Here is a 20883-nt window from a genome sequence, read left to right on the forward strand (position 1 = left end):
TATCTGGGACACAGCTTCCCTTTCTTTCAAAATCTTTTCACCCCTTTCATGGGTGAAATTTTCAAGTACACCACATCACCAACTTCAAACTCAAGAGCTCTTCTTCTCACATCTGCATACGACTTCTGACGACTCTGGGCTATCTTCAACCTCTCCTAAATTAACTTAAATTTCTCCATAGCCTCAAATACAACATTAGGTCCAATCACAGTAGCTTTACCCACTTCGAACCAACCTATGGGCGATCAATATCTTCTCTCATACAAAGCTTCAAATGGAACCATTCCAATGCTAGCATGAAAACTATTGTTGTAAGCAAATTCAATCAACGGTAAATGTTCATCCCAACTTCCATTGAAATAAAGAACACAAGCCCTCAACATATCCTCCAAAGTTTGGATGGTCCTTTCAGCATGACCATCTGTCTGCAGATGAAAAATGGAGCTAAGATGAACTTGGGTGCCGAGACCCTTTTGAAAGGCTCTCCAAAACTGAGAAGTAAACTGAGTACCTCTATCTGAGATGATAGACAATGGAACTCCATGAAACCTGACTAACTCTCAAATATACAGCTTAGCATAGTCCTCTACGGTGAAAAATGTATGTACTGGCAGAAAATATCCTGACTTAGTCAACCTGTCTACAATGACCCAAATAGAATCATGATGATGATGAGAGAGAGGTAAACCGGTCATGAAATACATTTTCACCACTTCCCACTTCAAAGATGGAATGCTAAATTCTTCTATCATGCCACCAGGTCTTTGGTGCTCTCTCTTTACCTGTTGGCAAGTTGCACACTTTTCTACGGACTTCGCTATATCCTTTTTCATAGCATTCCACCAATAAATTTCCCACAAATCGCGGTACATCTTGGTAGCACCAAGATGAATAGAATACCGCGCACCATGCGCCTCAGCCAAAATTCTCTGCCTCAGATCATCAACATCAGGCACACATAATCTATTCTAAAATCTCAATACACTATCTTCCCCTTGGGAGAAAACCTCCACCTTTTGGTCTTTGACGGACGCTTTTAATTCAGCCAAATGAGAATCCATATCCTGCTTCATCTTCACTTCCAAAACTAGGGAAGATTCAGAACTACTCTAAATCCAAACATTACTCTCAGCTAAGTCGAGCAATCTAATACCTAACCTAGCCAAACGATGCACTTTACGGGCTAAGTCCCTCTTATCTTCCTCAACATGTGCTACACTACCCATGGATGACCTACTAAGGGCATCTTCCACTACACTGGCCTTGCTCGGGTGATACAACACACTCATATCATAGTCCTTCAATAATTCTAACCATCGTCTCTGCCAAAGATTCAACTCTCTCTAAGTGAACACATACCATAAACTCTTGTGATCCGTAAAGACATTAACATGAACACCATACAAATAGTGTCTCCATATTTTCAAAGCAAAAAACACTGTGGCTAACTCGATGTCATGGGTTGGATAATTCTTTTCATGAGGTTTCAACTGCCTGGAGGCATAGGTTATAACCTTATGTTTTCTGCATCAACACGCAACCCAAACCAGCTCTGGAAGCATCACAATATACCACAAAATCATCTGCACCATTAGGTAGGGTCATCACAGGGGCTGAAGTGAGTGGAGTCTTAAATTCCTGAAAACTCTTCTCCCAAGAATCTGACCACTGGAATTTAACCTTCTTTTGGGTCAACCAGGTCAAAAGAATAGCAATGGAAGAGAAACCTTCGACAAAACAACGGTAGTAGCCAGCTAGACCCAAGAAACTCTTAATATCAGACGGGGAAATAGGTCTAGGCCAATTCTTCACAGCTTCTACCTCTTGAGGATCAACTCGAATACCAATAGAAGAAACAATATGACCCAGAAAAGCAACTGACCTTAGCCAAAATTCACACTTGCTAAATTTGGTAAACAACTATTGATACCTAAGGGTCTGTAAGACAATTCAAAGATGATCTGCATGGTTTTTTTCACTCTGGGAATATACAAGGATATCATCTATAAACATAATAATGAACATAGCTAGGTACGGTCTAAATTCATAGGGTCCATAAAAGCTTCCAGGGCATTTGTTAGCCCGAAGGACATGACCAAGAATTCAAAATGACCATAAAGAATGCAGAAAGCTATCTTTAGAATATCACACTCTCTGACTTTAAGTTGGTGATAACCAGATCTCAAATTTATTTTTGAGAAATAGCTGCCACCTTGCTACTGATCAAGTTGGTCATCAATTCTAGGAAGAGGGTACTTGTTCTTAACTGTGACCTTGTTAAGCTAAAGATAGTCAATGCATATGCGCAATGAACCATCTTTCTTTCCCACGAATAGAATGGGTGCACCCCAGGGAGACACACTGGGCCTTATAAAACCCTTATCAAGAAGATCTTTGAGTTGCTCTTTCAACTCCTTAAGTTCTGCAGGGGCCATACGATATGGAGGAATATAAATAGGCTATGTATCAGGGAAAAGAACACTTCCAAATTCTATCTCTCTATCGGGAGGTACCCCTTGGAGATCTTCCAGGAAAACATCAGGAAACTCATTGACAACACTAAGACATTGAATAGTTGGAGTCTCAGACTTAGTGTACTTAACTCAAACCAAATGATAGATACAACCCTTGGATATCAATTTCCTAGCTTTTAGATAGGATATTAAATGACTTTTAGGAGATACAGAATTTTCGGACCACTCAAAGACTAGCTCATTGGGAAACTGAAACTTGACTACCCAGGTACGATAGTCTATAGATGCATAACAAGAGTGTATCCAATCCATACCCAGAATAATATTAAAATTAACCATGTCTAGCTCAATCAAATCTGCAAACATGACTCTATTAAGAACAGTGATAGGACACTTCTTATATACTTCCTTAGCAACAACAGATTCACCCACTGGTGTAGACACTAGAAAAGGCTTAAAAATCTTTTCAGCACTGATTTCAAAATTCACAGCCACCAACGGAGTCACATAAGAAAGACTTGACCCAGGGTCCAGCAACACATACACATTGAAATAAAATACACGAAGCGTACCAGTAATAACATCTAGTAAATCCTCCTGCTCCTGGTGGGGAGGTATAGAATAAAAGCGATTCTGGCGCTGACCGCCTGTAGTACTAGACGAGGCACCCTGAAGATGAGTAGGAAGAACTACAAGGGCTGGATCACTAATAGCCTGACTCTGGGGATGTACATCGTGGATCCCCTGTCTAGCATAAGGGCAATCCTTGAACTTGTGGCCCAACTTACCGCAACCAATACAACCCCTCTGACCAACTAAGCACTCACCGGGATGGTCTCTACCGCACTTCGGACATAGGGGAGGACGAGGTCTACTACTCACACTATCCTAGGACCTACACATAGTAGGCCTATTACCCTGCTCCGACCTAATTCTGAATGCAGGAGTACTGGCACAAGAGAACAGCTCTGGAACTGAGGGTGGATCCCTCTAAAATATCTAGCCTGACTATATCCCTATGCTCTGATCTAATTCTCTTATTCCTTCTCACTCTCTCTCTCTTCTTCACTTTGTCCGCTTCAATCTACTGAGCTTGAATCATTAGTCTTGAAAGGTCCATGTCCCTATTAAGCATAGCGGATCTATACTCTTTCACAACATAACCAGATACACCGGCCAAGAACTTACTCATACTAGTTTTAGAATCAGCCATCATACCGGGAGCATACTTAGATAACTGGTTAAACTTATGGCAATACTCCTTAACTATCATGGGGCCCTATCTCAAGTTTATAAATTCTTTTAATTTTATTTCCCTCAGCTCCGGGGCAATGAATCTTTCTAAGAAGGCATCTTAGAATAATTTCCAAGTCACAGGAGTATCATTCTTCCCTTTACTCTTCCTCCACATCTCCATCCAATCATAAGCAACATCTTTTATTCGATAGGTAGCCAATTCAACTCTCTCCTCCTCCGTCACGTCCATAATCTGAGTGATCTTTCTCACTTCAACTAAATACATTTGCGGGTCTTCACCTACTTTCAACCTAAAGAACTCAGGTGGATTCATTCTCCTAAAGTTACGAACTCGGGCTGCAGAAGAATTATTCCCTTGCGGAGGTAGAACATTAGCCTGGGCGTTGGCTTGCGCATTGGTGGTGACCGCCTGGGCTAGTGCTTCGAAAGCTACCCGAAATTCAGCATGGGACACCATCTCACCTAAAGGATCAATGGGTTGAGGTTGTTTGTTGTTTCTGCGAGCTCAACGAGGAGGCATTTTTTGTCATAAGAGAGCATAAATTAACCGCAGACAGAAAAAGTCATAGGAACGATAGACTCTTGAAAGAAAGAAAAAACTTTTCCTAAAATGTCCCGTAGCCTCTTGCTCATAGATGTGGCGCGCTACACATCGATGATCAAGACTCTACGTAACGCGTATTGACCATCTTACCTAAAGGATCAACGGGTTGAGGTTGTTCGTTATTTCTGCGAGCTCTATGAGGAGGAATTTTCTATCATAAGAGAGCATGAATTAACCGCAGAGAGAAACAGTCATAGGAATGATAGACTCTTGAAAGAAAGAAACAACATTTTCTAAAGCGTCCCATAGCCTCTTGCTCATAGATGTGGCGCACTACACACCGATGATCAAGACTCTACGTAACACGTCTTGTCAGAATCCCTAGGACTCCTTGAACCTTAGGCTCTGATACCAAGCTTGTAACGCCCCAAGAACCTATCCCGAGATGTCATATGGTACTCAAGGACACACGTGACATCAAGATAACCCTCTAAGCCTGTCATTACTTTTAGAACTCATTATAGAGCAAATCATGCTAAGATAAAGAAGAATAAGCATGTCATGAACATACTGAAATACGAAGTAATACAGCCCTGTACAAACAAATTACTGAAATCTCGGTACACGCTGGTACACTAGTCTGACAAAGCCTCTACTACATAGGACTGAGGAGCCATTGGGACAGATCCCCAACTGAATCGTACTGAACTGAAAGTAAAAAACCATCTATTAACAAGATAAAATCGGAGAAACAGGTCCTCAAACCATGAGGACTCACCAAACATAAAAATAAAGATAAAGGTACTCAAAGATCACTGTCGTTGCTGAGACTGAGCACCTGAACCTATATCATGAGGAAATATAGAGTCCAAAAGAGTATGAGAGTCTGTAGTTGGGAATGCACTGAGCATGTGGGAGTGGATGCAACATTTTAAATTATATCATAAATGTATAAGAAAATCATGCATGCTGACAATAACAACTCTCTTCGCTTGAATTATCTAAAAATCACTTCCGGAAGTCATCAATAATAACATATGCTTTATAAATCTTGTAAATCATTTAACTCAACTCAAACTCTTTGACTCATGACTTAGAGTGACTCGGTAACTCATGGTACTTAGATCATTATGGACGTGGGAGTTTCTTATAACCGACATAACTATACCATGTGAGCGGCATGGAGTCCAACGTTTTTCCCTCCTAATGAGAGAACCCTACATTGGCGGGGGTGTTGTACTCTTGCCAGGGAGTGCAACCTCAATCTCGTTATTACAATCTCATACTCGGCCTTTGGCCCACAACTATCAACATCAATCCTACGGTGGCACGTAGTTTCGAGAAAATACCACATTTTCCCCTCGGTGCTAAATATGCCTCCCAGACTCAGCTCAGAATGTGTTAGGAAATCCACCTTAATCAATACCAACTCATGGGTCTATTTGAAAGAACAATATATAAATATATATATATAGAGAGAGAGAGAGAGAGAGAGAGATCTCATCTGCAAATCATAAACATCTTGTGGAATCCTAACCCGACTCAACTCAACACAATCTTTCTCAACATCAAGTACATTTGCTTTTTGAATCATTTTCAAATATCAAAGCTTCAAGGAAACATCATAGGACTCATTCTTGACTTTCAATCTCAAATATCGATATATATATATATATATATATATATACAATAGTCAAATTTCTCATGAAAATGTATAGCTCATGAGACTTGTCTTAAATCGCTTAGAAATCATCAATACGTAATGACAATATACAACTCATGGAATAAATTCTCAATTTAATAAACATGATGGTGGAATAATCATAAATATCAAACTTATTCAACTCAAATCTCATAAATCATAAATAAAGAAATTTGGGTGTAAACCCACTTGCGAAATCAGGTAAATCAATAATAGAAAGTATATCTTTAGGCACAAGAATGAAAGGAGTGTTCTTGTTCAAATCCCACATACCTTGGATTATAATTTTGGAGATGTAGAAACTTGTTTGGAACTTCTTCCTTACATTTTGAACTAAGATCCTTGATGCCTTTGACTAGGGGAGATTAATTCTTGGACAACTTAGAGAAATCTATGGAAGATCCTTGAAATTCTTGGAAGAAGATTGGATTTTTTTGGGGGGGTGGTTTTGGAAAAATCCTAATTTCTAGATGTTTCTTGGAAGAGAAAAGTAGAAAAATGAATGGCTATTCTCTACTAGGATATATATATAAGACCATATGGGGAAGAAATGACCAAAATGCCCTTTTTGAAAAAGATCAAATTCGCTGATCGGGGCCTGTGACGATCGATCTGACCGTCAAGTCTCCTGATGGTCCAGCAAATCGTCCTTCACTCGAGTGCCAAAACCCTCTTTACCTCAAAAATAATCTCCTAAACCAACTCAAAAAGCTTCCTCCTCTTCAAAATCACTCCTACTATTAAAGCATCCACATCTTCCAGAGTTTCTCCTCCAAAGTCTTCTACTCGTCCAAAGAAACAGGTCACCAAACCTTTTCCTTCTGACTCATCTTCATCTGAGTTCTATATGGATGTCACTGTTGAGTTGGATCCTAATTTTGAGGTTCCAGAACCATCCTCCTATCAAGACACTATTGAGGCACATCATCTTTACTTTTAAAAGTACAAATTAGCTAGAGGGAGAGTTATTAGTAGTTTTGGGGGTGTTGATATGCAAGCTTTACTGGGAAAATTAGAGTTTCAGGGATGGTCGCATCTTTTTCTTTAAGGAAACCTTTAGAGACGATTTGCCAAACTTGAAGGGTATGATTTCTACACAAATTGGGTGGGCATTGGTGAGATATTGTCTATTATTGTTAGAAAGGTTACAATGAACATTTATGTTACTGACATTGCTAGGATTTTTCATATTCCTTCCGGGGGTTGGGTCACTATGTCAAGGTCACTTGGCCACCTCTTGACAATCTTTCCTCTTCTCTTGATATATGTAGAAACTTCTCTGGGAATCCTCACTTCTTCAATCATAGAAGAGTCCTTAAAATGGAAATATCCCCACTTCACTAACTCTATTTTGATCTAGTCCATAAGATTATTTTCCCTAGGAAGGAACGAAGGACTGTAGCTAGTTTTATAGATCTTACACACATAGAACTGTTGGATACTAAGGTGAGAGTTGATTTACCTAAACTTATACTGAAGCTTATGCAAAGAGTTCTCCTCAAGGAAGTCTATGGACAGGCCCTCTCTTATGAATTCTGGCTCACCCCTATATTTGAGGAGTTTAGGTGTCTCTCCAAGTGTGGTCTTCACAGACTACCGAAGATATGATAGGGAGTGTAAACCATATGATGCTACCTATTTCTATAAAGAGTGCTGACAATATAATGCAAAGATTGAGCAATGCACTAGCTGCAAAATAGGGTGAGCTAGAAGTTGCTCATGCTACTTTAAAGGATGCACAGGTTGCTCATGAGGATAACAAAAGGCTCATTCAAGCTCATATTGACTCCCTCACAACCTTGCTAGAAAAGGAAAGATCTGAGAATGCTAATGTTATTAGGAAGCTGACCTCCCTTATCCCCTCCTCTTCATCTACTTAGCCCATTTCTTGCAGTCTTAGGCCTATCTCCTTTTGTTTTCTTCCCTGGTGACCTGTTATCTCTTATGTTGATTTTGGTAAATTTAGTTGTATTTTGATAATGAATGAAATGGACCTAATTGCTTTAAAGTGTTCTACTCATGTTTTATCATAATGCATTAATGTTATCTTACTCTGAATTTTGATTGTCTTAGTGATTACCTCAATGGCCATGAATTATTACATGTTTTCACTTGTTGTGCAAGCTTTTTGATGATGTCAAAAAGGGGGAATAATAGACTATGCAGTGCTTATAACTAAATTGGACTAACCTATTTCATTCTGTGATTTTTTTATTTAAATTACTTATTGAGTATGTCAGGTTTTGTGATGCTGTGCTGCTAAGTTTGTCATCATCAATAAGGGCGAATCTATTAGGGAATGTAGAGTTTTGATGATAGACATGTGAATGAAACTTGTTGTAAAAGCTGGTCTATCTAAGTGTACAAAGCATAGCTGCAGGCAAGGTTGTTGATAAGATGATATTGCGTACAAACAGGAGTGGATAAGCAAGAACATTTAGATATTCTCTCAACACTTATCACTTTAGTAAAGTGGATAAGAAGGAGAAGACAAATGTAGTATCCAGAAGTTGAATTGATCAAGGAGTCCAATAATAAGAGGAGATGAAGTAAAAGAGTCCCATTCAATCTAGGAGAGAGAGACAGCAGCAAGAAGTGAGTGAAACTACCTGGGAGTCCTAGTAAAGATAGAAGAATACATCAACTAAAGGACTCCATCAGGTGTTGTCTTAAATACAAGAAATGACATTCAAAATATTAACTCAAGCACTGAAAAGATAGTCAACGATCAACAAAATAGTTCTACAACTTGAAGGAACTAGTGAAGCAACTTGGTCCTTTACTTAGAGTCTTAAACTTTATGTAATAGGTTGTTTATTGAATCATATTGAGTTTTAATCTCTAGTCTTAGTGAAGTATAAACTGAGTTATGATTAATGTTTTCAAATTGGGGAACTCAAAACTTTGGAACACTTATCTTGGGAAGATTAGTGTTTTGCAGTAATAGGAGTTAGAAGTTTTAATTCCTAGTTTACTTGAAGTCTTGTTATTTATTGATTATTGAGGCTCAAGAGTTATAGTGAAGTTGGGATTAAATTTTATAGAGGTACAGGTTGTGGGTGTTTACACCTTTCTTGAGCCGGGTGTTTTCCACGTAAAAATATTGTGTTCAAGCTTTACTTCTGTGAACCACATAAGCTTACTTGTTCCACTGAGTAAAACATTCAAAATTGGTAGGGCACGTACTCTAACAAGTTGTATCAGAGTGAGGGTGTCTTAAATAAGGTTAGCACCTAATAAGAGATCACAATGATGAATTCCACACCTCCTACTAGTCACAGTGAAGGTCAGTCAACGACTAGACCTCCACTCTTTGATGGCTCTCACTTTATCTGGTGGAAAGCAAGGATAGATATGTTCATCAAAGGTGAAGACTATGAATTGTGGGATAGGATTACTGATGGTCCTACCATTCCATTAAAGATGGTTGATGGTGAACAAGTCAGAAAGGTAAGGAGTGAATTTATTGGTGATGACTTGGTGGCTTTCAAAAAAAATGTTAAAGCTAAGAACATCCTAATCTATGGATTAGGACCTACTGAATATAACAGGGTGTCAACTTGCACTACTACTAAGCAAATTTGGAATGCATTGGTAAATGCACATGAGGGTAACTCTCAGGTAAAGAAATTTAGAATTTCCCTTCTCTTTACTAAGTATGAGGTATCCAAGATGAAGGAAAATGAATCTCTGCATGAGATGATGACAAGGCTTACAACCTTAACAAATGAGCTAACTTCCTTGGGCAAAGTCATCACTGAGGAGGATGAGATTGAAAAGGTTCTAAGGGTACTACCAAAACCAAAATTAAATGTTAAGGTAACTGCAATTAGGGAGGCTAAAAAGGATCTTGCTGGTATGACTTTGGATGAAATGGTTGGAAAGTTAAGAACTTATAAAATGGAAGTTGATGGAACCAAAGAACAAGTAGTTCCAGAGAAAATCTTGGCATTGAAGGCTTCTGATAGGGATGATGAATTTGAACTTGATAAGGAACAAATTTCCTTTACAACCAAGAACTTTAGAAAATTCTTCAAAAAGAAGAAGGGAACAAGTAGCAAGAAGCATTCAAATCACAACACAAAATGGATGCTACAAGTGTGGTAAGACTGATCACTAGATCAGAGATTGTCCAGGGAAATAGAGTGGAAAAAAGAAAGGGCTGAAAATGAACTAAAAGAAAAAGCAAAAAGGAAAAAGGAACAGCAATGATAGAAGCTTGGGGATCTGACTCAGATGATGATAAAGCTAATGAAACTGAATTCATGGCACTTGGAGATTCAGACTTAGATGAAGAAGATGAAGCTACTGAGGTAAGCATACTTGAACTTAAAGAAAAATAACACTTGTTTTTTAAATCAAAACTTGTTTCCTTGATGAGTGAACTAATTGATGATTTCCACGAATTAACTTCTGATAGGGATGAGCTGTTTAATAGTTTCGCAAGCCTTAAATTTAATCTTATTGAATTAAAGGCCTATAAAGTTACAGTTGACAATGAAAACTGCACTCTCAAGAAACAGTTTGCAGAACTTGATTCTTCTAATAATAATCTTAAGTCTGAAATCCTCAAATTGACTCTCACTAAAAATGGAAAAAAGGTCATGAGTAAAGAAAAAGAAAGTGATGAACTTGAACTAGAAAAATGTAAACTAGAATGCAGATATGCAACTGACATGATAAATAGCTTGAGTCAAGAAATCTCTAAAATGAAACTTGATCTTGAAAGAGAAAATAGGTGGACAAACTTATCAAGAATCGTTCATAAACTAAGTGAGAAAACTCATAGTAAAAAGGCAGGTTTGGGATTCCACAAGGGTAGTGCTGATCCTAAAGATTTATGTTATATCTATAGAAATCTTGGACATCCAACTACTGAATATCCAATAGATGCTAACAGCAAATCAAATAGTCAAAAACTGGCAAATAAATTTTCTCAGACCAAAAAGAAAATAACTGTTTCAGGTTAGATAAACAGGTTGCACTACATGTTGCAAGCTTGGACTAGAAAAAATTTGATTTATCCTTTTACTCATAAAACAGGACCCAAGCTTGTCTGGGTTCCTAAGTCTAACCATTGATTTATTTTGTAGGATAAAGTGAAAGGAATCACGAGGCATTAGTACATGGACAGTGCTTGCTTTAGACACATGACTGGTGACAAAAAAAAGTTCCCTTCACTCTAAAAAATAAATGGAGGAGGAGTTTCCTTTGGTGATGGAAAAAAGGGAATCATTACTGGAGTTGGAAAAATTGGCTCATCTAAGTCAAGGGCATTGGAAGATGTCTTTCTTGTAGAAGGATTGAAGCACAATCTACTGAGCATTTCACAACTGTGTGATAAAGGTAACAAAGTTATTTTCACTTCTACAGGTGTGAAGGTTAAGAAAATAAATACCAAAGAGATTGTGCTCACTGCTAGAAGATGCAGAAATGTATACAAAGCTGACATAATGGCAATACTAGGACCAAAACTAACTTGTCTAAGTGCAATTGGCAATGATCCCCTCCTTTGGCATTAAAGACTTAGACATGTAAGTCTGAAACAACTAAACACACTTTCCTCAAAAGATATGGTATTGGGACAACCCAAGGCCAAATTTAAAAAGTAAAAGTTATGTTGTGCTTGTGTAAGGGGAAAGTAGGTAAGATCTTTCTTTAAGTCAAAGAAATATATTAGCACTACCAAGTGCCTTGACCTGGTTCATATGGATCTATGTGGACCAATGAGACTTCAATGCAGAGGTGGAAAAAGGTATGTTTTGTAATTATTATTGATTATTCTAGATTCACCTAGACTTTGTTTCTAGACTCTAAAGAAAATGCCTTTGATGTCTTTGCAATTTATATCAAGAAAATTGAAAAAAAATTGGGCATTTCATTAGTTTCCATAATATCTGACCATGGTACAGAATTTGAGAATGCCAAGTTCTTAGAATTTTGTTCAGTAAATGGTATAGATCATATTTTTCTGCACCTAGAACACCACAACAAAATGGGGTGGTGGAAAGAAAAAATAAAACTTTAGAAGATATGGATAGAACAGTGATGCTTGTAGGAAATGTTGCTAAAAACCTTTGGGCTGAAGTAATAAGCACTACTGCATATATCATAAATAGGTGCATGATCAGACCTATATCAGAAAAGACTCCCTATGAATTTCTTAAATGAAGAAAGCCAAATATTTCTCATTTTAGAACCTTTGGGTGTAAATGCTTCATAGTAAGGCTTATAGGGTTTTAAACATTAGAACAAACTGTGTTGAAGAAAGCATGCATATAGTTTTTGATGAATCTTGTGTTAAAGACTAACCTACAGAAAGGAAGTGACTCTGAGGAGAAGGTTACACAACCCTGTTCATTGACTGGGCTAACCAAGCATGGAGACACTTAAACAGGGGGAACTGAATCTGGAGGCACAGTGATAGGGGGAACTGAGCCACTAACCACCATAGCTCAGAACATCAGCAGTGATCCTAGTAGCTCACTAGACTTGGTCCCTAAGGGCTATAAGTATCAAGAGTCATATCCTATTGAGAATATTCTCACTAATCTCACTTTTGGGATCACCACAAGGTCTGGATTAAGAAGCATGTGTTCCTTCAAGGCATTCCTATTAGAGATTGAGCGAAAAAAGATAACTAATTACTTGATGCTGATTAGATCACAGCCATGCATAAAGAATTGAATCAGTTTGAAAGAAACAAAGTATGGCACTTAGTCCCTCTTCTAAAAGATAGAACTGTAATTGGGACTAAGTGGATGTACAGTAATAAAGTTGATGAGCATGGAACAGGTACAAGGAATAAGGCAAAACTGGTGGTCCAAGGATACAATCAAGAAGAAGGCATAGGTTTTTATGAGACCTTTCCTCCTGTGGCTACAATTGAGGCTATTAATTTACTTATTGCATTTGCTGTCTACACGGAGTTCATTATTAATCCTAAAAAAGGTCCAGATCTAAGCTACAAAGAAAACCCTCTTCCATCTCTATCAATAAAGAGGACATTATTCCTGTAGAACCCTCTCCAATTGTCTCTACTCCTCGTACTCCTCACACTCAAGGGAAAAAGCAACGAGAACATGCTTCCTTGGCTAAAGCTCTTCATGATAGCAAAATAAAATATATGGATACATCTGATACCACTTCTCCTCGTGCATCTTCTCCTAATCTTCTTCTTCGATCAGTAAGAAATAAAAATACTATTATGGTAAAAGTCTCAAAACCCTCTTTGTCTCAAAAATTATCTCCTAAACCTACTCAAAAAGCTTCCTCCTCTTCAAAATCTACTCTTACTATCAAAGCTTACATATCTTCCAAAGTTTCTTCTCCAAAGTCTTCTACCTGTCCAAGGAAATAGGTCACCGAACTTGTTCCTTTTGCCTCATCTAATTCTGAGTTCCATCTGGATACCACTGTTAAGTTGGATCATAATTTTGAGGTACCAGAACCATCCTCCCATCAAGACACTCCTAAGGCACATCATCTTCACTTTAAAAAGTGTAAATTAGCTAGAGGGAGAGTTATTAGAGGTTTTGGGGGTATTGATATGTAGACGTTACTGGGAAAATTAGAGTTTCAGGGATGGTTGCATCTCTTTCTTCAGGGAGACCTTTAGAGGAGATTTCCTAAACCTAAAGTGTATGAGTTCTACACAAATGGGGTAGGAATTGGTGAGATGTTGTCTGATACTGTTAGAAAGGTTACAATGAACCCTCATGTTGCTAACATTTCTAGGATCTTGCATATTTCTTTTGGGGGTGGATTCACTATGTCAAGGGCATTTGGAAACCTCTTAACAATCTTGCCTTTACTCTTGACATATGTAGAAAGTTCTCTGGGAATCCTCACTTGATCAATCATAGAAGAGTCCTTAAAAGGGAGATGTCCCCACTTCACTACCTCTATTTTGATGTAGTGCGTAAGATAGTTATCCCTAGGAAGAAAAGAAGGATTGTGGCTAGTTTTATAGATCTTACACTCATGGAACTATTGGACACTGAGGTGAGAATTGATTTTCCTCGACTTATACTAAAGCATATGCAAGGGGTTCTCCTCAAGGGAGTTAATAGACATGCCCTTCCTTATGAATTCTGGCTCACCCCTATATTTGAGGAGTTTGTGGAATCTGTCCAAGTGTGGTCTTTACAGACTACCAAGGATATCATAGGGAGTGTAAACCACATGGTGCTACCTTTTTCTATGAAGAGTGCTGACAACCCAATGCAAAGATTGAGGAATGCATTAGCTGCAAAACAGGGTGAGGTGGAAGTTGCTCAGGCTACTTTGGAGGCTGCACAGGTTGCTCATGAGGATGAAAAAAGGCTCATTCAAGCTCAGATTGCCTCCCTAACAATCTTGTTGGAAAAATAAAGAGCTGAGAATGTTGATGTTATTAGGAAGATGACCTCCCTTATCCCCTCCTCTTCATCCACTTAACCTCTTTCCTACTATCCTAGGCCTATCTCCTTTTGTTTTCTTCCCTGGTGACTTGTTATCTCTTATGTTGCTTTTGGTAAATTTAGTTGTATTTTGATAATGAATGAAATGGACCTAATTGCTTTAAAGTGTTCTACTCCTGTTTTATCATAATGCATTCATCTTCTCTTACTCTGAATTTTGATTGTCTTAGTGTTTGCCTCAATGGCGATGAATTATTAGACGTTTTCACTTACTGTGCCTGCTTTTCGATGATATCAAAAGGGGGAAGAATAGACTATGCAGTGCTTATAACTAAATTGGACTAACCTATTTCATTCTATGATTCTTTTATTTAAATTCCTTATTGAGTATGTCAGGTTTTGTGATATTGTGCTGCTAAGTTTGTCATTATCAATAAGGGGGAATCTATTAGGGAATGTAGAGTTTTGATGATAGACATGTGAATGAAACATGTTGTGAAAGCTGGGCTATCCAAGTGTACAAAGCATAGCTGCAGGCAAGGTTGTTGATAAGATGATATTGTGTACAAACAGGAGTGGATGAGAAAGAACGTTCAGACATTCTCTCAACACTTATCACTTCAGTAAAGTGGATAAGAAGGAGAAGACAAATACAGTTTCCAAAAGTTAAATTGATCAAGGAGTCCAACAATAAGACGAGATGAAGTAAAAGAGTCCTATTCAATCTAGGAGAGAGAGAGGCAGTAAAAAGTGAGCGAAACTACGTGGGAGTCCTAGTAAAGATAGATGAATACATCAACTAAAGGACTCCATCAAGTGTTGGCTTAAATACAAGAAACGACAATCAAAATATTGACTCAAGCACTAAAAAGATAGACAACTATCAGCAAAATAGTTCTACAACTTGAAGGAGCTAGTGAAGCAACCTGGTCCTTTACTTAGAGTCTTAGACCTTATGTAATAGGTTGTTTATTGAGTCGTATTGAGTTTTAATCTCTAGTCTCAATGAAGTATAAACTGAGTTAGGATTAACGTCTTCAAGTTGGGAACTGGAAGACTTGGGAACACTCATCTTGGGAAGATTAGTGTTTTGCAGTAATAGTAGTTAGAAGTTTTAATTCCTCGTTTACAAGAAGTCTTATAATTTGTTGATTGTTGAAACTCAAGAGTTATAGTGAAGTTGGGGTTAAATCTTGTGAAGGTACAGGTCGTGGTTTTTTACACCTTTCTTGAGCCGGGTGTTTTCAACGTAAAAATACTGTGTTCAAGTTTTACTTCTGTGAACTATGTTAGCTTACTTGTTCTACTGATAGGAAACTAGTAGAGCATAATATTTAAATTGGTAGGGCACGCACTCTAACAAGAAGTTAATCGAACCTTCAGATATTCATAGAAGATGGAGTTTGATGATAAATTTTTATGTGGTGTGTTGTTTTATAGGTGGTGAAAAAGATTGGTGGCAACGGTTAGAAAAAGTACCATTTCCCATAGTATGCAACTAATGAGGGGAAGAAGATGTGTGTGAAGTGTTGCTTCACGTGTGATGGTTGTCTTCAATTTTGAAACGTTTTTTTAAAAGGTTGCATAGTATTAGCAGGGTATTTAGGTATTTATGTTTTTGAGAGTAATTAGGATGGTAAAAATATAATTTGTTATGTAATAAATGGGCCTTTCCTGTACAAAAGCTTGTTTTTTTTCATTACTATTATTAGGTCATCTTAAAATAATTAATAGGTCTGTCTTTTGTCGAAGAGCAGTAACTTTAGGCTCGTCTTCCACCTGGAATGCTAAGTCCGCATTGTATCTATGTATACATTATTCAATCAATGGTCTCGCAAACTCATCGTCCTCAAAGTTTTCGTTATGAACGTCGAATGGTGCTGCATAGCTACCTTTTATTGGCCAGTTTCAGTTAAATGGTTTGATAGACACGGAATAGTTGTTGTTGATAAAGATTTGTGGGAGAATGGCATCAGTAAAGACTCTGTTAGCCATATTTGTGAGTTGCTGTTTGATAATCGTAAATATATTGTTGTGGTGGTTGACAGTAGATATTATAAGCTGAATACTGTGATATATGAAAGCTTGAGTGACATCATTAGGTGCTTCAATGTTTTAGCTGCATATAAAATTGTTACACATCGTTCTCCTAGTATACGAATTGATTATTGTCTGGAATGAATGCGAGCAAGAGGGAAGAGGTAATGATTTGAAATCTGTCATTGTTCATGATTTTTCAAGGGAAAAGCATTCGGAAGATCGAATCCACAAGAGCTCTATCAGGGATATGCTGTACTTATCTTCACATGGAAATTATCTTAGTGGTCGCCTTCGAGGAAGAATATAGCTTCCAGTTAAGTAATATCTCAGAAGTCAAAGGTAGGAGAACTGCTGAGAACAATGAGCAACAACCCCTGCAAAAGCGGAAGTTCAAAAAGTTTGATAGCGGGGAGGAAATGTCATTTGAAGAACCAATGCGCTTAAAACAGATTCTGAGGAGGAAAACAGGGGGGGTGGTCGCATGTCATCCGGTCGGAGTGAAGATGATCAATGTGAAAGAAAAAAAAACAACTTCCATGACTGCAGGGAATGGTAATTTTCCTGCCGCTTTCGCCAACAATGTGTCTAGCCTTCCTATTCCGAATTTGGAAAATGAACTTGAAGCTAAACGGAAAGATGGCTGTGGAAGAAGCAGGCGGTGGCCCTGAGCCAGTTGAAGGTGAAGACTACAACTTCGATGAAGGTCACCCTGATGACGAATTCTTGGATGAGGATGACGATGACTTTGCAAGGAAGCTGGATGTTGTTCCTCATAAATGACAGGGACCTTTGTTTTGTTGAATTCTTGGATGAGGGTGACAACGACTATGAAAGGAAGCTGGTTGTTGTTCCTCATAAATTATGGGGACATTCGTTTGGTCTAAGCTGCATTTGATTTCAATACATTAATGAAATCTTTTTAGGTCAAGTGAGCAGGTTTAAGTAGTGAAACAGGTTGTTTTTAAAGTTTTATCAGTTAGAAACGATGTTTCAGCATTGGTTTTGTTTAGGTAGGATGGAAAATTAGTAAATTAACTTTCAGTTTTTTTACTTGGTGCTTTGAAGGTATTATAGATATAGATATATATGGTGATAAATCTGCAGGAATTTAAACAGCTAAGGTAGTATACGTGGAAAAAGTTTAGATGTGTTTTTGACAACTATTTGTTAAAAAAAATGGCCTATATAATTAAACATACCGCTCTCATTCCGGCCATCACACCATCGCGGGAAACTTAGGTATTCGAATGTTGTATACAGGAAAGTTGTTGATCATGAGAGTAAAGTATAAAAGTAGCTGCACACAGATGTTGTTACGACAAAGTTTCATTCAAGGATTTATAACATTGTTTATCCTTTTATGGATTCACAATTTTTTGGTTTCTGCAAATTATCACCATAACATTGTAAGAGATGAGCGTAAAATATTCGCACACAAGTATTACAGTAAAAAAATTGGCAATTACACCGATTTCATAAATATGTCATATTCTGAAGGTATAAATCGTTCAAAATAATTTTTGTATATAAATGAATATATCCACAATCATTCACAAACAAAACTGTGAAAATGTGTGCACTCCAAAACGAAGGTGTTGTTTGTAAACGTCAGTTCAACTTGTTTGTGCACTGAAGTGTATTTGGGGTTGACGCGATCCAAGCGACCATTGACAATGTAGTAAGAATTATTTGGCTTGAAGAAGTCCTTCCATATTTCGATATGCTTATTGAATAAGGTTTCCTGAATCTTTGTCCCCTATATTTGATTTAAGCAACATTTGAAGTCACGAATAAAGTAAATAAAAATGACATTATAATGTGGTAAAAAGTTAAATCTATTTTACCTCTTCGTCAACTAATAGTGCAGTTCTCAAAGTGCCATGATGCGTCGAGGTCTTATAAGGTATTATTGATCTTTCATAATACTGTCAGCAGAGTAAGTAGGTGTATTGTTAATAGGAACACTTTGTTGTGATAATTCCACATCTGTCGGCATGTTGGACAAACCTGAAAGGTAAAATGATAGATTTTTGTAAAACAAGAACTATGCTCTAATTTAAAGACATTCACAAAATAGGAACCAAATGATTGAATACGTGGGATACAAATAATGTTAGATGGAAGAAACAACGACAATGATAGAAATATGAATGATTGAAGCCGTTAATTAAGAATTTGAACAAAGAGCAGTGTAAAATTGTCACAGAAGCAGGGAATATTGCTATGCATAACTTAAATCCATTGCATTTTTGTGAAAGCAAATAAAAAACGCAAACGATATAAATTATATTAGAGCTGAAAGAAAATCGATTATTTAGCACACAGAGGTCAAAATGGAAGCCGTTAATTAAGATTTTGAACAAAGAGCAGTGCAAAATTGTCCCAGAAGCAGGGGATATTGCTATGCATAATTTAAATCCATCGCAGTGTTTTGAAAGAAAATAAGAAACACAAATGGTATAAATCATGTTAGTGCAGAGAGAAACTTCATTATTTTGCCGAATCAGAAGCCGTTAATTAACAATTTGAACAAAGAGCAGTGCAAAATTGTCACAGAAGCAGGGGATATTTCTATGCATAACTTAAATCCATTGCAGTTTTGTTATTAAAGCAAATAAGAAACGCATACGGTATAAATCATATTAGTGCAGAAAGAAACTCGATTACTTAGCGCACAAAAGCCGATCGGGAAGCCGTTAATTAAGATGTTGAACAAAAAGGAGTGAAAAATTGTCACAGAAGCAGGGGATATTGCTATGCATAATTTAAATCCATTGCCGTTTTGTGAAAGCAAATAAGAAAAGCAAACGGTATAAATCATATAAGTGCAGAAAGAAACTCAATTATTTAGCACACGGAGGCCAAATCAAAATCCGTTAATTAAGAATTCGAACAAAGAGCAGTGCAAAATTGTCATAGAAGCAGGGGATATTGCTATGCATAATTTAAATCCATTGCAGTTTTGTGAAAGCAAATAAGAAACTCATACGGTATACATTATATTAGTGCAGAAAGAAACTCCGTTAGGAGCGTTGGAAGGATGAAAAGACATGGATGCTACTATGCTGTTCCGGACAAAGAAACTTACAATTTAATTTTCTGGTTGGAGAATTTCACCAATGGTTTCGCCCTGCCTTAACAACGGATGTAGATGAAGAAACAATGACAATGATAGAAATATGAATATAAATAACACTGGAAGAACTGTTTGAAGTAAATGAATAATCATAAAAGATAATTTGTGTCTTACCGGAGAAGTAGATGAAAGTTTGACCAGAGAAGTTGTAGCCGGGAAGTGGCGAACAACGTTTCTGTTGTAAAAAATACAGCAGACCAGAGAAGTTGATATCGGAAAGCGGCGAAAAGTGTTTCTGGTGTAAAAAATACAGCAAAGTTAGACATGAGAAGTTGATGTTGGAAAGCAGTGAACAGCGTTTCTGTTTGTATAAACAGAGCAAAGTGAGAAGGTGCATAGCTTCAACTGTAGAAAACAGAGCAAAGTGTGGTGTCTGTTAAAGCAGAGAGAGGTGGAAGACACGGCTGTTGGTGAAGTTCAAGTAGAAGCGTTGTTTGGAAGGGTGCAAAGTGTGGTGTCTGTTAAAGCTTAGAGAGGTGGAAGACACGGCTATTGGTGAAGTTCAAGTTGAAGTGTTGGTTGAAAGGATTTTTTTTTATTTAGGGGTAAATTAGTAATTTCACTTTAATTTTTTTGAGTTGGTGTTTTTTGAGGTAGTATAGATATAGATATAGATGTACACACTTTTTAAAAATGTTATAATTGAATGAATAGCTTAGATAGTGATAATTAGAATAAGTAGAAATGTTTTAGTGGTATTCTTAATTAAAATTGATGAATTATATTAGCATATAATTAATTTGATAATAGGAAAAAGAGGTGTATTAATGGTATACGTAATACTATAAGTAATTGATTAGCTTATAGTTGATATTGTAGTAAATAGAAGTGAATTAATGATATTTTTATGTAATGTTATTGACTGATCATCTTATAATTTGATAACTAGAGTAAGTAGATATATATTACAGAATATTATTGATTGATTAATCTATATAGCAATAGTTACAGCAAAATAAGAGAGTATCTTTATTAAAATAATATTGATTTATTAACTTATATGATAGTTAAACTAAGTAAAGTTTATTAGTGATTTTTTAGAAATATTATTGACCACTAAGTTATACATTGACAATTTTACTAAATGTAAGTATATTAACGATATCATTAAGCAATATTAGCGAATGACATTAATATATATTTTGACAACGATACTAAGTATATATAAGTGTATTAATAATATTTATAAGAATTAATTTTGATTTATCAACACATATAGCTATCTATTTATCTGTACTATTATAAAACATGAATATAAATGTTGGTTTACTAAATTATCCTTCAAATATTGAAGGACTTTTATACCCTAAAATATTTAAGTTAAATTA

At 36.9% G+C, this 20883-nt stretch overlaps 1 long non-coding RNA gene across 1 annotated transcript; it reads right to left on the reverse strand.

Annotated features, from left to right (window-relative positions):
• Window positions 1-18001: 18001 nt before the first annotated feature.
• Window positions 18002-20139, reverse strand: LOC107850006. The gene is made up of 3 exons (XR_007054407.1): window positions 19508-20139; window positions 18264-18426; window positions 18002-18175 (listed from the first exon to the last, which is right to left on the reverse strand). It is a non-coding gene; the product is annotated as an uncharacterized LOC107850006 (long non-coding RNA).
• Between the last annotated feature and the right edge of the window lie 744 nt (window positions 20140-20883).

Source organism: Capsicum annuum, chromosome 4 (genome assembly GCF_002878395.1).
Source record: "Capsicum annuum cultivar UCD-10X-F1 chromosome 4, UCD10Xv1.1, whole genome shotgun sequence".
Classification (NCBI taxonomy): domain Eukaryota; kingdom Viridiplantae; phylum Streptophyta; class Magnoliopsida; order Solanales; family Solanaceae; genus Capsicum; species Capsicum annuum.